Here is a 19,437-nt window from a genome sequence, read left to right as displayed (position 1 = left end):
CAGCCCTCAATCGTTGGATTGATGCCAACAAGGATGTGAAATGTCTAATGCTCGCCACCATGAGTGCGGATCTGCAGAAAACGTTCATCAACTCAGATGCTTTCACAATCATCAGTGAGTTGAAGAACATGTTCCAAGATCTGGCTCGAGTCGAAAGATTCGAGACTCATAGGAAAATTCTTGAGACCAAGCTTAAGAAAGGCGAGCCCGTAAGTCCACATGTTCTCAAAATGATTGGACTCATTGAGAATATGAGTCGGCTGGATCAGCAATTTTCTCAGGAAATGGCTATAGACACCATCCTCCATTCTCTTCATAGCGGGTATGATCAGTTCAAACTGAACTACAGTATGAATAGTCTGGACAAAACGCTCACTGAGCTTCACGGTATGCTGAAGACCGCTGAAAAGACGCTCAAAAGTGATAAGCAGGATGTGCTTATGGTGCGTGGGGGCAAGTTCAAGAAATCTGGAAAGAAGAGGAATGCTAAGAAAGGTGGCAACAAGGCCAGCCCAACTAAGCAAACTGGCGCCAAATCTGTAAAGAGGAAGGTCAGTCAACCCACTTCTGAATCCGAATGCTTCTACTGCAAGAAGAAGGGGCATTGGAAGAGACATTGCTTGAAGCTAAAGGAAGATCAGAAGAACGGAACAGTCGTTCCATCTTCAGGTATTTTCGTTATAGACTGTATACTTGCTAATTCAACTTCTTGGGTATTAGATACAGGTTGTGGCTCACACTTATGTTCCAATCCACAGGGACTAAGAAGAAGTAGAAAGTTAAGCAAGGGTGAAGTCGACCTACGAGTGGGAAATGGAGCACGGATTGCTGCATTAGCTGTAGGAACTTACTATTTGTCGTTGCCCTCCGGGCTAGTTTTGGAACTAGAAGAATGTTTCCATGTTCCAAGTCTTACTAAAAACATCATTTCAGTTTCTTGCTTAGATGCTAAGGGATTTTCCTTTTCGATAAAAGACAATAGTTGTTCGTTTTATTTTAAAGAGATGTTTTATGGATCTGCTAGATTAGTCAATGGACTTTATTTATTAGATCACGACAAACAAGTATATAACATAAATACCAAAAAGGCCAAAAAGGATGATTCAGATCTCACCTATCTGTGGCATTGTCGATTAGGCCATATAAACTTGAAACGCTTAGAAAGACTTCAAAAGGAAGGAATTCTAGAACCATTTGACTTAGAGGATTATGGTAAATGCGAACCATGTTTACTTGGCAAAATGACAAAGCAACCTTTCTCTAAAGTTGGAGAAAGAGCAAATGAACTATTGGGTTTAATCCATACAGATGTATGTGGACCAATGAGTACAAATGCTAGAGGTGGTTTCAGCTACTTTATCACTTTCACTGATGACTTCAGTAGGTATGGTTATGTCTACCTAATGAAGCATAAGTCTGAATCCTTTGACAAATTCAAGGAATTTCAGAGTGAAGTAGAGAATCAATTAGGCAAGAAGATTAAGGCACTGCGGTCTGATAGAGGCGGTGAATATCTGAGCTATGAATTTGATGACCATCTGAAAGAATGTGGAATTCTATCAGAATTGACTCCTCCTGGAACACCACAATGGAACGGTGTGTCAGAACGGAGGAACAGAACCTTGCTAGACATGGTCAGGTCAATGATGGGTCAGGCCAAACTTCCATTAGAATTTTGGGGACATGCACTAAATACAGCTGCACTCACTATAAATAGATCTCCGTCTAAAGCTGTCGAAAAGACTCCATACGAATTATGGTTTGGAAAGCCTCCAAATGTGTCTTTTCTTAAGATTTGGGGATGTGAAGTATACGTCAAACGATTAATTTCAGACAAACTTCATCCAAAATCTGACAAATGCATCCTTGTGGGCTATCCAAAGGAAACAAAGGGGTATTACTTCTACAATACATCTGAGAACAAGGTGTTTGTTGCTCGAGATGGTGTCCTTTTGGAGAAAGATCACATTTCCAAAATGACAAGTGGGAGAAAAGTAGACCTCGAAAAAATTCGAGTCGAACAACAAACTCTAGAGAATGCTCAAGATGACATTCAGGATGAAACTCAGAGATCTTTAGAAGAATCTGGTGAGGATCATGGTCATCCTAGAAATGTTACCCCGCGTAGATCGCAAAGATATAGATCTCAACCGGAAAGGTACTTAGGTATTTTGACGAACGAGAGCTATGACGTTCTATTACTTGAAAGTGATGAACCAACGACTTACAAACAAGCTATGACGAGCCCTAGCTCCAAGCAATGGCAAGAAGCCATGCAATCTGAATTATACTCCATGTCTGAAAACCAAGTATGGGATTTGGTCGATTTGCCAGATGGCTACCAAGCCATTGGAAGCAAATGGGTTTTCAAACTGAAAAAGGACAAGGATGGTAAACTTGAAGTTTTCAAAGCTAGATTGGTTGCAAAAGGTTACAGGCAAGTCCACGGTGTGGATTACGATGAAACCTTTTCACCAGTTGCAATGCTAAAGTCTATTCGGATAATGTTAGTAATCGCTGCATATTACGACTACGAAATATGGCAGATGGATGTCAAAACTGCTTTCTTAAACGGCGTTTTAACAGAAACTGTGTTTATGACACAGCCTGGAGGTTTTGAGGATCCAAAGAATGCTAAAAAGGTATGCAAGCTAAAGAAATCAATCTAAGGATTGAAGCAGGCATCCAGGAGCTGGAATATACGTTTTGATGAAGTAGTCAGTGACTTTGGTTTCATCAAGAACGCAGACGAATATTGTGTATACAAGAAGGTCAGTGGGAGCAAAATTTCTTTCCTAGTATTATATGTCGACGACATATTACTTATCGGAAATGACATTCCTATGTTGAACTCTGTCAAGATTTGGCTTGGGAAATGTTTTTCGATGAAAGATCTAGGAGAAGCACAGTACATATTGGGCATCAAGATTTACAGAGATAGATCTAAAAGGATGATTGGACTTAGTCAAAGCACTTATATCAATAAGGTGCTTGATAGGTTCAAGATGGCGGACTCCAAGCGAGGCTACCTACCCATGTCTCATGGAATGACTCTAAGCAAGACTCAGTGCCCAAAAACACTTGATGAGCGTAGACGAATGAATGGGATTCCATATGCATCATTGATTGGTTCAATAATGTATGCTATGATATGTACACGCCCGGATGTTGCGTACGCACTCAGTGCTACGAGCAGATACCAGTCAGACCCAGGAGAGGCGCATTGGACTGCTGCCAAGAATATTCTGAAGTACCTGAAAAGGCACAAAGATGACTTCCTGGTCTATGGTGGAGATGATGAATTAATTGTTAAAGGCTATACGGACGCAAGTTTCCAAACCGACAAAGATGATTTCAGATCACAGTCTGGGTTTGTCTTCTGCCTCAACGGAGGAGCAGTAAGCTGGAAAAGTGCTAAGCAAAGCACCATTGCGGATTCTACAACTGAAGCGGAGTACATTGCTGCACATGAAGCAGCAAAGGAAGCTATATGGCTAAGGAAGTTCATAGGTGAACTTGGTGTAGTCCCCTCCATTAAAGGACCAATAGCCCTGTATTGTGATAATAACGGAGCTATTGCACAGGCAAAGGAGCCTAGACACCACCAGAGAGTCAAGCATGTACTTCGTAGATTTCACCTTCTACGAGAGTTCGTTGAAAGAAAAGAAGTCGAGATAAGAAAAATTGGAACTGATGACAACATATCAGATCCATTGACTAAACCTCTGCCGCAGGCGAAGCACAACTCGCACACTGCAGCTATGGGAATCAAGCATATTGGAGAATGGCTTTGATGTCTCTGTTTAATGTTTTAAAGTTTTAGAGTTTAAATCTTTGTAAAACATTATCGGTTAATCATTCACAATAAATGAAAAGAATTCATTTTCCATTTAATTTGTGGTTTATTAAATGATGAGTCCAATTTGACGATATATTCAAGATAGACTGTCAGGACCAGTCCTGTGACTAAGAAATGTCTATCAAGTGAACTTGAATGTCAAAGGTTGAAAATGGTCCCTAGTCGGAGTTTTCTATAAAAATTGGACGCATAGAAAACATTAGACGATTAGAATGCAAGATGACTAGTAGTTCTGTTTCTTGAACTATGTGGACATGGCAATGTCATAATCATTTGCATAGATACTTACTTTGGGAAGACTAGTATCGGACAAGACCTATGAAACTTTACTGTAAGAGATGAAAATCTGTCATAAGTGAATTTCATTAAAATTATTAGACACTAAATCCTCAATACCTGAGTGATTTGAGATTACTTGTTTGAGAACTGGTTGCTTTGACGTTGACCAACCGTCGCACCGTAAAAGGAGACTATAAAGGCAACGCTCAGGTAATCACCTATCAAACGAAGTCTAATCTCAAGATCGCAAGATTGGGATTGTCCTCCCATAAATCGGGATGAGATGCTTAAAAGTTGTACAAGGCCACTCGGAGAGCTAGAAACTGTGAAATGCATGGCCGTGCTCGGATGAATCATAGGCTATGATAATCTGTTTATTTGATCAGTTGAACTCTGAAACCGAGGAACACCTCTGGACATAATAAGGATGACAACTCTTACCTTATGTTCAAGAGCAAGCATCGAGCGACAAAGGAATTAGGAAATGCACACTTGTCCCTAAGGACAAGTGGGAGACTGAAGGAAATAATCCCCTTGGTCCAAGTATGCATTCAATGATAAGTCTAATAAATGCGGTTCAGTATTAATTAACAAGTTAATAATTCAGTGAGATCAAGTGAGCTGAATGCCTAGCTAGAGGCCGCTTCAGTTCAAGTGGAATTAATGATATTAATCCACAGCTTACTCTTGACTGAACCCGTAGGGTCACACAAATAGTACGTAAACGGATCAAGTATTTAATGGCATTAAATACTCCATCTATGGATATTCGGAATCGACGGATCTTGGTTTCAGTGGGAGCTGAGATCGTCACAGGCAAGAAATGAATACTCCGGAAACGATGATATTGCCGGAAACGGAAATATGGATCGTGTCGGAAATATAAATATTATCCAAGTTGTAGATGTTGCCGGAAACGGAAACATGGTACGTATCGGAAAATATTATCGGAAATAGAAATATTGCCGGAATCGGAAATATTGCCGGAAACGGAAATATTGTCTGAATCGGAAATATTATCGGAATCGGAAAATAATTCCGGAAACGGAAATATTAAATATTTGTTCGAAACGGAAATTAATTCCGGAATCGGAAATGTTAAATATTGTTCGTATCGGAAATGAATTCCGGAATCGGAAAATTAATCGGAAGCGCGTCGTACGAATTAGCATCGGACGAGCTTGCTAGACGAAGGCCCGGCACGAAGCCAGGCCCACGTCCAGCAAGGGAAACGCGCGCCACAACACGCCAGCCCAAGGCTGCGCCAGGCCCACCGCAAGGCAGGCCCAGCGCGCGCCCAAGCCTGCGGCAGTCGTGGGCTGCGATGCTCGGGCTGTGCGCGTGCACGCATAGCGCCCCTCGTGGGCTGCTGTGTGTGCGTGGGTGTTTGTGTTCACATACGAAACCTAAAACGTACAGGATTCGTTTAATGATTAAATTCCTAATTCTATTTGATAAATTAATTAAATAAGAGTTTCATTAGGATTCTAATTTAATTAATTCGTATCCTAATTCGATTCCAATTCTCTTTCCATACCCCTATAAATATGTGGCCTGGGTTCACAATTTATAACAGGTTTTTCAAGTATTCAAAGTGAGTTTTGAGAGAAAAATTTAGTCACATTCCTTGCTCAAAAGTGCCGAAATTTTTAGTACCTTAAGGGCGATTCTAGTTGGTCAATCTTAAGGCGGATCCGGACGTGCTGGGGACTATCTACGGAGGGACGACACTTGGAGTCCTAAAGACTTGTTCTTGTTCGGTTCGGGCGCAGCTAGGGAAGGCACGCAACAAAGAGTATGCATCTAAACTATGCTAAATGATTATGTGTAAATAATATGTATTCCTGGCTAAATGGTTTTTCCGCATGATTTATGAATTGTCATATGTATTATAACCTAACACAATGGGCATCGGGGGTCCATCATATTTAGTGCCACTTCTAAGAGTGATAGCATTGGCACTTTCTCTATTCTGGGGCGGAGTTGGTTGCCCTGGTAGTGTACCCGGCTGCCTTTGAGATAGAGTGTCAGCAAGTTGAGCAACTTGATTCTCCAACAATTATTCTGATTCTTCAACTCTTTGATGCTCTCATCATGGTTCTTTTGAGCTATCTCTGCGGTCTTCTGCATATTTGCAATGAGCTTATACAGATCACCCATGTTAGGCTCTAGAGTAGCACTGCTCTGAGGGGGTTGTTGATATCCTTGATGCGGGGGCCTATTAAACCCCGGGGGAGCATTATGTGAGGCTCCTTGTTGAAAAGGAGGCCTGGCAACATGTGGTTAAGGTGGATGGAACTGTGGTTGCGACCATTGTTGTTGGGATTGAGGATTCTTAACATTGTTGCCCCGATATGAGAAATTTGGACGATTTCTCCAACCCGGATTAAATGAATTGGAATATGGGTCATTGGGTTGTCTTTGTTGAAAAGCATTCACTTGCTCCAATTGCGTAGTATCCTGTAAACTATAAGAGCACTCATGACCAAAGTGACCTTGGAGGCCACATACTTCGCAGTAAGAAGTTGTCACTGGAGCTACACTAGACATAGCATTGATACTCATTGGGGGAGTACTAGACTGAGGAGCCTTCAAAGAATCGATCTTCAGGTTCAAGGCTGCCACTTGTGAGGACAATAGAGCATAAGCATCGACATCCAATTTTCCCTTCTTAGATGTGGTTCTGGTGGTGTTGTAATGGTTGGCAGCTAAATTGGCAAGAAAATCATAACCTGCATCCACTTCTTTGTCAAGAAAAACACCCCCAGCAGCAGAATTAACCGTGTTCTTTATTTCATCTTGCAAACCATGGTAGAAAATCTGAACCAAGAACCATTTTTCAATGTTGTGATGCGGACACGACCGCTGCAAAGCCTTGAATCTATCCCAGGCTTCTCGAAGTGATTCACCAGGTTCTTGAGTGAATGTAGTCAGCTTATGCCTTATTTCAGCAGTCTTGGTGGGTGGAAAGAATTCTTCTAGAAAGGCCTGTGAAATAGCACTCCACTCTGTCTCCTTGACATCATTCAACCATGTCTGAGCCTTGTCACGAAGGCTAAAACCAAACAACATGACTTTCAATTGGTCTTGAGTGACCCCTTGATGCTTGATAGTACCACACAGTTCGTTGAACCTCTGCAAATGGTTGGTGGGTTCCTCAGATGGATGGCCACCATATTGACTTTTTGAGACCATGGAGATTAGAGCGGGCTTGATCTCAAAGTTGACTGCATCAATAGTTGGCATTGTGAGCCCAGTCGGAACACTATTCGAGGAAGGAACCCCATATGATTTCAGGGATTTAGACATCGTGTGACTCGGTGGAGTCTGTGAGTCTTGGGACCCTGACTGCTTCTTCTTTTTCTGTTGCTTTTTTAGTTGACAAAGGGTCTTTCCGAGATCGGGATCGGGAGGAACCAAGGTACCCGTTCTGGCAGACCTGGGCATAAACAACAACGAAAGAAAACGCAGTGAGATTTGCCTCAATTGGAACTGAGAGTTCCAATGAGACAATGAAAACAGTTCAAATAATCAAACTAAAACTAATAGAATCTAGCCGTCTCCCCGGCAACGGCGCCAAAAACTTGATGAATTAAAAAGTGATACCGCAAGTGCACGGTGTTTGTTGTTAGCAGATACTTAGCAAATACGGGTCGATCCCACAGGGAGACAAGTTCTATTAGTTTTTGCCCAATTATACGAACTATTTCAATAACGAAAGTTGATTTTGGATATTATTAACTAATGAAGCTAAAGCAATAATGTAAATGTGAAATTATTAATGAATTAAAAGGTCTAGGGCGTCTGTTCGGTTCACCATGCTTATACCAATCCAAGAACACAAATCAATCCAGAAATGAATAAACTAAGCCGAGTAATTAAAGTACATGTTAATCCTACGGTCGGGTCTTAACACTTTCAATTCAACATATGCAGTACGGTCGCTAACATAATCAGAATTGCCAATTGTACTAAGCCTCTAAAAATACGATCTTTCGATTCTAATTCCTATTAGCTAGATAATCAATTCATGAAATTGGCCGATAACATGAATCAACAATTAAAACAAATCAATCGGAATACTCAAGCAATAATCTATAAATTAACAAACTTTATGCATAATAATCATGGTATAAACATGGCTTCCCTTACTTAGCCCTAGAATACGACTACTCGCTCATAATTGAATTCACAAACATGATAGAAATAATAAACATGAATTTCATAATCAAAGGAAAAATTAAACTAAGGAACGAAAACAATAATAATCAATTAAATCAAAAAAAACGATTCTTGAATTACCTCTAGATTGATGAATTGAAAATTGAAAAGCTAGGGTTCAACAATGGAAAAGGGAAGAAAAGCAAAACTAACGTGAAAAGCGTTCTAAGAATTGAAAACGTAAAAAAAAATAAAAGCATAAGGGAATACATTAATTCCCTTGAGGTATTTTAGTGTTTCCTAAATTCTAAACAAAAAAGGAAAATAATAATAATTACATAAGTTATCATTTAATTGAACGATCACAAGAAACGACGCAACGAACCCGCATGGAAGTAGCTGGGCGGAGAAACCAGCGGGCCCGCTGGTGGGTCGCTGGTTTTCGCGCCCAAGGGGAAGATTGGGCCATCATTTTGGGCTTCGGGCGAAGCGGGTAGTCAAGCCATCTTGTTTATGTCATAACTCTTGTTCTACAATGCCTATAAGGACGTGTGACCTGTCGGTGGAAAGCTCTTGAAGTCTACTTTCTAGGCCAATAAAAATCGCCTCATTCCGACATATAGAACTTGAGATATCATCAAAAGAGTGAACGCTTATCCGTTTTGATGCTTAGAAAAATAGCGTTTAGCTTCGTTGTTGACTCAAAATTATCCCTAGAGATATGCAATGATCCTCGAGTCAACATTCCATCCGTTCATCATGCAAATCAACTCATAACACTCCGAAAGCATCCAAATGACCGTAAAATCACCTGAAACATTAAGAAAACACAAACGGGGCGTAATAGAGTACGACAACGATAACTTATGCAAATGTGATCCTAAATGCAACTATAATGATATAAATGCCTAATAATGCAACCTAAATGCGCCTAAAATACCCTATACAAATATGACTCATCAGCCATCCTTATCACAAATCAACACCTTCAATCCACTTTTCCTTGTAACTCTTGAGATTGCGACGTAAAGTTGACCATGGCTAAATACTGGCCTTGGAAGATATAGACCAACGTGTGAGAGAGACTGCCCTTGACTTTTGTTAATCGTCATAGCACAACAAACAACCAATGGATATTGTCTTCGTTGAAACTTGAAAGGCAATTTTATGTCCGATGGGGTTAAGAGCATGCGAGGAACAAACACTTTCATACCAATGTTGTTTCCCGATATAATTTTAGCCTCGATTATGTGGTTACCCAACTGAGTAATTACTAATCTTGTGCCGTTGCATAGACCATTAGGTTGGTCTATATTCCTAAGTAGCATAACTGGGACACCAACCTTCAGTTTTAGGGTATGATTTGGCAGACCGGAACTTTTGATGTTGTTTGATGAGTGACATTTATGTCACTCACATGGTAGTGATTTAGGCATCATTTGAGTCGTTTTATTCTATTTATAGTATTTTTAATCGTTATTTTCATTAATTTCTCATTTTAATTATTTATAGCTTAGTTTAGTATTTTTAGCTATTTTTGTTAGTTTTTAGATTTTAATTTCGTAATTTATAATTTTATAGTTTGAATATTTTAGTTCTCGTTATTAATTTTCTATTTCTATTTAATTTGAATTTGAATTTATTTATTTATTTATCTATTATTATTATTATTATTATTATTATTATTATTATTATTACTCTTCGTTTTATTTTTATTTGCCCCGCTTCTCTCGTATTTCGATTTTTGTGTATAGGTGAGGGATTTGGAGTCCGGAGTTCAAGATCAAAGGAACAAATGCAAGCTAATGTGCCATACAACTTTTGCAAAATATAAGCAGCTACCCTATGCAACACCCACTCATATCCTACACCCCACATCACTCTAACCTACACCACACTAACTGCAGCCCACCATCTTAGCCTTGCACAGCCATCACACGAGCAAACTGCAGCAACATTCCTACTGCTGCCTTTCAGCCAAGACCAGCCCACGAACCTTGCCACACCACCTTCATCTCCTCACCATCTACACCAAAATCATTCCACAACCAACAACAACAGCAAAAACACAATCAAAATCAATCAAACTCGAACCCAGAAAACAGAGAAAAACAGAGTATTTGTTCGTTCGAACCCGTAATTATGTTCTACTGAACCGAAAATTTAGAGTTCCTGATTGCATGAGGTTCGGTCGAACCTGAATGAAGTTCGCCCAAACCACAATGAAGTTCGACCGAACTTCCATTAGAGTTCGTTCGAACATTTGAGCGCGTTTGGTTGTACGGATTAAATGATGCTCAACGGCTGCGATTGAATTGTTGATTGGGAAACGATATGGAGCAGCGACGGTTATGATGTTGATGATGATGATTAATCGAGGGTGATGGTCGTGTTGATGGTCGTTGATCGAATTGGAGTAGGGAGCAGCAAATTGAAGGGCTGCGATTTCAGAGGAAAGATGGACGGTGGTGCTTGGGTGATGGTGGATGATGGACGACGCTGATGAGGTTGAGAAGAGGGGATCGCACCGATGGTGGCTGGGAGCTTCGCAGCGAAAAGGACGGAAGAGGAACGAAGAGGAAATGACGAAGGATGAAGGTGGTCTCACATTTTTTTTATTATTTGATTTTGTGAGGTTCTGATTGTTTAAGGGGGATTCTTATCCTTTCCCTTTTTCTTTTTTTTTTTTTATTTTCTTCTTTTAATTAGAGTACTTTAGTTTAGGTTTTCCTTTCTCTTTTTCTTTTCTTTTCTTTTCTTTTGTTTTCAATTTCCTTTATTTATTTCCTTTTCTCTTTCTTTTTATTTCTTTTTTTAGGCTTAAATATAAATACCTATCTTTTGGGTCTTGGAAAAAACCATGTAAATAATTAGTTTAGTTCTTCTTTCTCTTAGGGTTTAGGGGTTTTCTTGAGTTTAGTTTCTATTTTCTAAGAGTGAGAAAGTGATGAAAAATCATTGAAAATGGAGGATTATGGATAATACAAGAAGATTTGAAGCATTCATTCATCAATCAATGAGAATTTTCTACTCTCTCTCCTTATTTATTGCTTATTTATTGCTTTATTTATCATTTTAATTAGTTTAATTGTTTTTGTTTAGTTTAATGATTCATGTTTAGATTAGTTGTTATTATTGTTTAGAATCATGTTTTTGGTTGTTAATTTCTTTAAATTTCCTATTTTTATGTTTATGGAGTAGTGTTGTTGGTTAGGGTTTGGGTGAAAACTCAACCATGATTGATTTGGGGATTTGAGTTCCAAATTAGAGATTTTGCATGATTAAATTATTCCATGTTTGAATGTACTCAAGCTTTGTTGCATATGAATTGATCACTTGTGTGTAGCATTGAAATTGGGGTAGTCGGCCTTGGAAAATCAAGGGATTGTGACTTTGTGTTGACTATTTGTTGGTTGATGTTTAATTTACCTAAGAGTGATAGAGTGTAGGATGGGAGTCCGCATTTTGTCATTTTAAGAAAGGATTCACATCGGGAGATGATTGGAATCCATAATCGAACCAATATCTCTCTCATGTAGTGTTTATGCATTATCGTCCCTAGTTTTGATCCTCTTATGCTTGTATCATGATTGGTTTGCGTTTGATCCTCATTCCCTAACTCGTTTATCTTTGGTGGTAGTTAGTTTAGTTTATTTAGTTTTATTTGATTAGTGATTTTCCAAAACCCCGTTCCGACCTAGCTTATTGTTTGATTAGCATAGATTAGCGCACCTTAGTCCTTGTGGATTTCGACCCTTACTTGCCGCTTTACTTGTGTTTAGTGGTTAGTTTAGGTTTTTTATTTGATTAGGAGAGACTAGTAACGACCTAGTTTCTACCTCGATTACTGTTCAAAAAATCTGTTGTATATAACTCTTGATTGCCTCTTATATTTCTATCTGATGCGCAAATACTATCTGAGCTAAGATATATTTTTTCCTTGCCTGGAATCATGGACAGTAAATGCTCATTAACCACATGCACACACTCATTTGTTGGAGCAAGAATAGATCTCTCTTGAAAGTAATTTGGGTTATCCAAGTTCTCTAACATGAAAGGATACACTCTATCCACAATAGATGCAATGGGACTTATTCCTCCATCTTTGATCAGTATATCTTCAGGAATCTGTATGTTTGCTTCCCCATCATTAGGGTCTCCTTCTTTACCATCTCCTACTCTTAATATCCACTCTGAAAATTCTTTGATCTCATTCAGATTTGAATCCGAACTTCCCGCTTGAAGTCTCATATTACGTGTCAAAGAAAGTACACGACAAAAGTCCCATAAGTATGAAGAGTTAATAGCTGAATAAACAATATCTTATCTGCTTCCCTTTGGAATAATCGGTAAAATCTGTCGAAAATCTCCTCCAAAAACAACTACCTTGCCACCGAAGGGTTGCTCCATACTTTTTGGATTACTAAATTGCATAATGTCCCTTAAACTTCTATCCAAAGCCTCAACACAAAACCTGTGAACCATTGGGGCTTCATCCCAAATAATAAGTTTTGCCTTAATCAAAAGATCTGCTAACGGTGCTCTCTGCTTGATTTCACAAGTGGTATCTTCATTTACATTTATAGGAATTGCAAATCTAGAATGAGCGGTCCTTCCGCCTAGTAGTAGTAGAGAAGCGATCCCACTTGATGCAACATTAAGTACAATTTCCCCTTTACATCGAATAGCGGCAGACAGTGTTTTCCACATGAAGGTTTTTCCTGTGCCACCATACCCATAAAGAAAGAAAACACCTCCTTTATCTCCAACAAGAGCACCAATTATTTCATCATAAACACCTTTTTGTTCATCCGTAAGACATGAAAGTAATCTTTTGTGCTCTATTTCCATGGATATTTTGTCATAAGAAAGTTCTTCATGAATAAGTTTGTTCAACCCATCTGAAATCAAATCCCGACCTGGTAGTGGCATCGGAGGAAAGTGTGAAAGACTTCGTCCATTACTCTGTAGTAAATTCTCTATGTATGCCAAAGTGTGGTTTTTCAGCCGCTCTTCACTTAACGTCAAGTCTACAATAAGAAAAAATATCATTAGTATGGAAATGGTTGCATGTTAGTTATGTGCAAGTTACTATTGAATCTATAAAAGTCTATTACCAATAATACTACTGCTAGGGGATTAAGTAAATGCATACTAATGCCATATGATCTGTAGATATTTAGGGATTGCATCAAATTTACCAATGCCTAATACTAAATTTGTATATAAGAAAAATGCAGCAAAGTATTATATGCAGATTATCAGCTATACCGAAAGTCACCAAAATTATGAATATGGTTGTGCAGGCAGCTCTGTTCCTTAATCCTCCACCCAAAATTTTTGTGCAGTGCCCTATTCTTAATCCAAGGTACTGATTCTAGATTACTATTTCTGATCAGTTTAAAATTTAGTTTTTCTTTTTTCTTTCCTAGGTTTGACAATGTTCGCATCTGGAAGGAGAAGCTAACGAATGCAGTTGATGATTATTCTCCGCACGGCCAGCTTCTTAGTGCTATGGATGACCTGTTCAGGTTTGTATATACTTTTAATTTTACATTCACAGTAGCTGAACCTGGTAAATTCTTGTTACCCTTAGCCGAATGTTACTGCAATACCAATTTCAATAATTTCAGCCTAGCTTACCCTCTATGATCAGTATAAGATTCAGTGTTCGCATCCAAAAGGGAGAAGCTATTGAATTAAGGGAGCAGCTTCTCAATGCTATAAAAGAATCATGCATCATAGTTTTTTTATTCTACTTTATATTTTCTTAAAACAGTAGTTGAACCTGGTACTTTGTTGCATACGTTTCCTATATATTTTCAAGTCAAATTTTTTGTGCAGTGCTGAGAAAGTTGCTGCATTGAGTCGAATCCTCCTTGGTGTACAATATTTTTGGGTTTTACTTAATCTGTTTTACTTAACCAGTCTCCCAAATTCACAATCAGGATTCTACTTTCCTGCAATGTGTGATGTGATGCTAAAAAGATGAGTTAATTTCCTTCCAATATGGATGGCTTTGACCTGTGATTTTCTTAAAATAGGCTATTAGATTCTGTTCTTCTCTTTTCTAATGACAGATTTCCCCCGATTGATCGCATAATAATACATGTAGATAGTTAGATGTTTATATTAAGATTAGAGAATTTATAATAAGATGATTCAGGTATCTTGCATGTCACGGGTACTATAAATCTATAGATGCATACCATAAATTTGATTATGCATAATATAAATCGGTTTATGCATAAAATTCTTTATGCAAAGTCTATATGCATAATATAATCTGTATATTATATAATTTCTTATGCATAATCTATTAATGCATAAAAAAATTCTTTATGTTGAATTCTATAATCTGTAAATGCGTAATATTGCGTCATACCGGGAATTTGAAGAATAACTCTCTGCCTAAAAATAACATCATCTCCGAGGAACTTCCATATTTTCTCCCACACAAACTCAGGTCTAGACATACTTCCTGATATCAATAAAGTCACAAATAGACTCCTTAAATACCCTGCTGATCCCCAAAAGCTTGCTTCAGTTATACCATCAATGTATTCCCTGTCATCGTCTAGTAATCCAAGAGCATAGCAAGCCTCTTTGAATGTTGAGTACGTTACACCATTGACTGTTCTGATTTCTTCGTAACATGTCGCACCTCTTACTGTATTCAACAAAGCACCTAAATAGTGCAATTCTCCACTTCCCGGAGAAACATAGTAAATTCTTCCAATAGAAAATCTTTGTGCCCTTTTCGTCCATTCCTTCTTCCCGTTTTTGTTCCACACAAACTCCGTCGGAAATTCACAATAAGTTAATTCTCTTGATTTCTGATTTGTTCTATTACATTCCATCCAACTTAAGAACATTGACTTATCAACCCCTGGCTTGTTCACGATGTCCTCCAATGACTCGTCATCTTCAAACACAATACTTTGTTCATTGGGTAGGTGGAAGCTCAACCTTTCAACCGGTGGAGTCCTATAGTGAATATCATATCCCAAAATTCTCCTTACTGCTTCACATGGAGAGATATACCTGTAAACTTACGAAGATTAATGATAAACACAATGAAATTCACCCTAAAATGGAAAAGAAAGAAACTATGTGAAATATTCAACATTTAAATAGAAATTAGAAGACCATATAAGGTCTTTTAAGTGATGTTGAGATTTACCTACAATCGTAGTATGCTTTTATCTCATCTTTTATAGTGTCGTCACTTTCACTTGTCTGACTCAACGATGTAGTTACTCGATCATGACCCTTGCTAATATACTTAAAAAGAAATTTAATTGCACGTGATTGATTGCACCACTCAACATTGATGTGAGCTCAATATTTCAATAGAAGATAAGCATTATATGGAACGACATATCTATTATCCAAAGTAACTCCATTCTTTTCTACTGTCCGTCCGTTATTGCTTCTTCTGTACACAGGAAATCCTTGATCATCCACTGTCGTTCTCTCGTTGAAATTTTTAGGGAATTTCTTTGTACACTTTCCATCCTTCATGCACGGAGCACGCATGTTATATTCACCACAGGGACCCTGAATCATGGAGTCTGTAACCAGTTTATATAATTCTGGATTTGTTTCCTTGTCAGGTATCTCTGCAGAAATAACACGATCGATGTCATCCGCATTAGGAAACTTGTCTTCTTGGTGCAAGAACAATACAATGTGAGCATGAGGTAAGCCTCGCTTTTGAAATTCAATTGTGTAGACCACTGCACATATAAAGTTTCATATTAGACTATAGAATATATTAAAGATTAAGATAAATGAAAAATCATAAAAGATATTTATTATATAAATATTAAAACTCACAAGATTGTGTTCTTCCAAATAATTTTCCACCCTTCAAATCTTTAATCAACTGGTCTAGCTTCATTTTAAAAACTCTACACAGAATGTCTGGCCGATCTTCAGGTTTAAGAAGTCTTTTCTGTACATATCGCATGATTTCTGGCAATTTTGGATTGCATGTAAAGGTAATAAATAAATCAGGATATCCATACCATTTGCATAGAGCCATAGCATCTTGGTAATTTTGAACCATGTATCTAGCACCGCTTTTGAAAGCGCGCTAAAAACGTTGCTTCTGTCGGGGCCAACAGAGTTCCAAAATTGATGAAAAAAGATTGCATCAAGGTCCAGAAGCTTCCTCTCTCCCAGCAAGCAAGACGAGATCACCACTTTAGTAAAAGATGAAGGCAAGACTATGCGTTTTCCGGTAGATGAAGAATTAGTGTTTTGTCCTGGTATGTCTCTCAGATTCTTGTACTTGTCTACTCTCAACTGCTTTTGATGCGTCCGAACGAAGCACATCCTTTCAGATTCTATCATTGTGTATGCGTCAACCAAAAACTGTTGGAGTAATTTTCGGGCCCATAAAATAGTGACAGATTCATCTTTTCTCTCGCATATTCTAAATGCAAAAAATTCCCTCATGGTCAATTTCTTTCTTTTTCTGTTTGAAGATGTGTCCCTTAATTGAATACCAAGTCGATATCCATCCTCTCCATAAGGGAATAATAACGGATATTGTAGGGGAAGATAAGATGGATGTAACTCGTTTATACGTTTCAATTGTCCAATTTTTGTCTCAACTATAATATCTCTTTATCCTGTTGAACTCCCAATATCTCCAACAATAAGAGCAGCCACTTCGGATGCAGTTGGTAGATTGTAAGTTCTGCCATCACTTTCCCTATTTCCAATGAGTTTAAGCTTAACAGACTCCTCATTATTGGATTTAAATCGATCCCTAGCCACCCTAAATGCCTGTGCTAGAGGATTGTATTCATCCAACATCTCTCGCAAACTTTCAACAATTGAATCATCTAATGCGTTCCTTGCATTTCTTTCACTGTTTGAGCTGCATGAATACATTGGAAAAAAATATCAGTTAGGAATACACTTTAGGTCACGCCAATGGGGTCAACAACGATTCAAGCATAATATGCAATTTCAACATAATTTTAAGGTAATCACAACACACCTGTAAGCATGCAATCTGTTAGATACTTCGTTTTCAGTATCATATATATATAGTTGTGAAAATTTCAGTGATGATCCTGTTGTTGGCAATAAACTCCCTATTCTATGGTAATTTTGTCCATATAGTCTAAACATAAATGGACCACGTCCCTTGTTGACAGATGAATCAATCTTCCCACCCATTGAAGTAAAAGCAAACATAATATTATATGCTCGTGTATTTTCCTGGAAATTCTTGCTCTCTGAATCTTGATTTGTGTATAGATCCTGAAGTACTTTAGGTGGATCTCGGAGCTTAGGAAGTTGAACCTTTCCTTGCATGCAACATTTGTTAAATTTTGGGTTTGTTTTTCGATCTTTCCTTGCTCTCTCTTCAAACCACATGAATGCATCACAACATTCACATGTGTATGTTGGATCTCCAATGTCCCAATAGCCTACATGTTTAATCAATACGTTTGGAACATAAATATCATATAGGTGATTGTTAGTTATTAAAATATAAATAGTTATGGAATAAGTACCTTCAAAACCAGTAACATCCGCATATATATCGTTCCCACCTTGAATTTCAAAAAAAAATGTAGCATAATCAATTTACAATGAGCTTTACTAACAGAGAGGGTGGGCGTGGAAATGATGAGATGTTTCAAACCTTCAATGTCAATGTTTGAGTCGTCCTCAATCAGTTCATCGACGATATCGTGTTCTGTATTGAAATTGATATAGTAATAAGCTACAGAATAATACATTAAACAAAATATAAATGGTCGGTCAATACCTTCATAATCAACGTCGCTATCGGTATCCATATGATGCCCAAATGCTATCAAGAGAATGATACTTGTGTTAATGTATAAGTAGTTCGGAATCTAACTGAATTTTTAATTTGAATTTTTACGGTGTAATAGCCTGTAAAATATAATAGATACCTGAAGAAGTACTTGCATGGTTAGTATTGTTTTCGCTTGTGAATCTATCTGGTGTTATATTCATGCCACTGGTCGGCATTTGTTTGATTGATTCAGGTGAATGATTAGATGCAGCAAACCCATTGATGCAATGAGAGTTTTCGGTGCTATGATACACAGATGATGTTGCTAGTTCTCCAGGAGTACGAAATTGCTCCTGACTTGAATATGATTGGCCATGATCATCGGAGACTACAAAGTTGAGGTACATTAACAAAACATTAAGAATACTCTTATCTAAAAAATATGTTCTTTTTTTTTCCAATGCAAACACCCTCTATAATGCTCAAATGTAAATGTTAAAGAATTCTTAAGAGTACTTGCCATTTGATATATCTCTTAGTGGTCTTCTTGGCTGGTTTGATGTCCTTCTTGCTTCCATTGATAGTCGTTGTCGCTTTTCCCTTAAAATGGTTATTCTGTTCATCCTGGCATTTTTCTTAAGCATTTGATCCATTCTTTTCTGCCTCTGATCAAACTTTTCTGGTTAAGAATGATGCGTAAAAATGACCTATTAATGATAATTATCTAGCAAACGTGGATTCATTATTTTTCTACTTTAGAAACTGTTAGGGTTTACAGTGACAAATGTATAAATTAAGAATCTGATATTGGCGGCAACTATTAATGATCCTTTTTTAGTTTTTATCCCATAATTATCTGTCACTTTTAGGGTTTTAAAAATCTGTCATTGCACTATATTTTCCGTAATCATCAATAAAGTGTCAAACTCTTTTTTACCCTAGATTACAATATCTTTTATGATTTTATCTTTTAGATATCCATCACTTTTATGGGATTTAGAAATCTGTCATTTTTAAGGGATTCAAAAATCTGTCACTTTCATGGGATTTAAAAATATGTCACTTTTATAGGATTGGATAATCTGTCACTTTTATGGGATTCGAAACTAACGACAAAGCATAAGTGCACCAAATATTTGTGTTGCTTCTGTTAGTTCTAAATTCTATCAAAGTTAAATCAGCGTTGTCACCTGAATTAAGTTTTGAGACTGTTAGTATTATAATTTGGCTCGTTCTGAATGTTTTTTGACCATATGCTCGTATTTTTTAACTCTTTTGAAGTTTTATCTTCTCCGAACTTTCCAGTCCTTTAAGGGGCAATGCCCTTATAGATTCATCATCTCATGTAATC

General features: G+C 37.8%; 1 long non-coding RNA gene, 1 other non-coding gene and 1 pseudogene across 2 annotated transcripts; 1 reads left to right on the top strand and 2 right to left on the bottom strand.

The window, feature by feature from the left end:
- The first annotated feature begins 6,980 nt into the window (after nt 1-6,980).
- On the top strand, nt 6,981-7,086 carry LOC130460442 (small nucleolar RNA R71). Its single transcript, XR_008920312.1, has one exon. It is a non-coding gene; the product is annotated as a small nucleolar RNA R71 (small nucleolar RNA).
- Nucleotides 7,087-10,075: 2,989 nt separating this feature from the next.
- LOC130472280 (uncharacterized) lies at nt 10,076-10,961 on the bottom strand. The gene is made up of 2 exons (XR_008932322.1): nt 10,434-10,961; nt 10,076-10,325 (listed from the first exon to the last, which is right to left on the bottom strand). It is a non-coding gene; the product is annotated as an uncharacterized lncRNA (long non-coding RNA).
- A 1,166-nt stretch (nt 10,962-12,127) lies between these two features.
- On the bottom strand, nt 12,128-18,739 carry LOC110794689 (uncharacterized; annotated as a pseudogene).
- Nucleotides 18,740-19,437: the final 698 nt, after the last annotated feature.

Source organism: Spinacia oleracea, chromosome 4 (genome assembly GCF_020520425.1).
Source record: "Spinacia oleracea cultivar Varoflay chromosome 4, BTI_SOV_V1, whole genome shotgun sequence".
Classification (NCBI taxonomy): domain Eukaryota; kingdom Viridiplantae; phylum Streptophyta; class Magnoliopsida; order Caryophyllales; family Amaranthaceae; genus Spinacia; species Spinacia oleracea.
The sequence above is the reverse complement of the archived record's forward strand: the minus strand, read 5'-3'. Positions and strand labels throughout refer to the sequence as shown.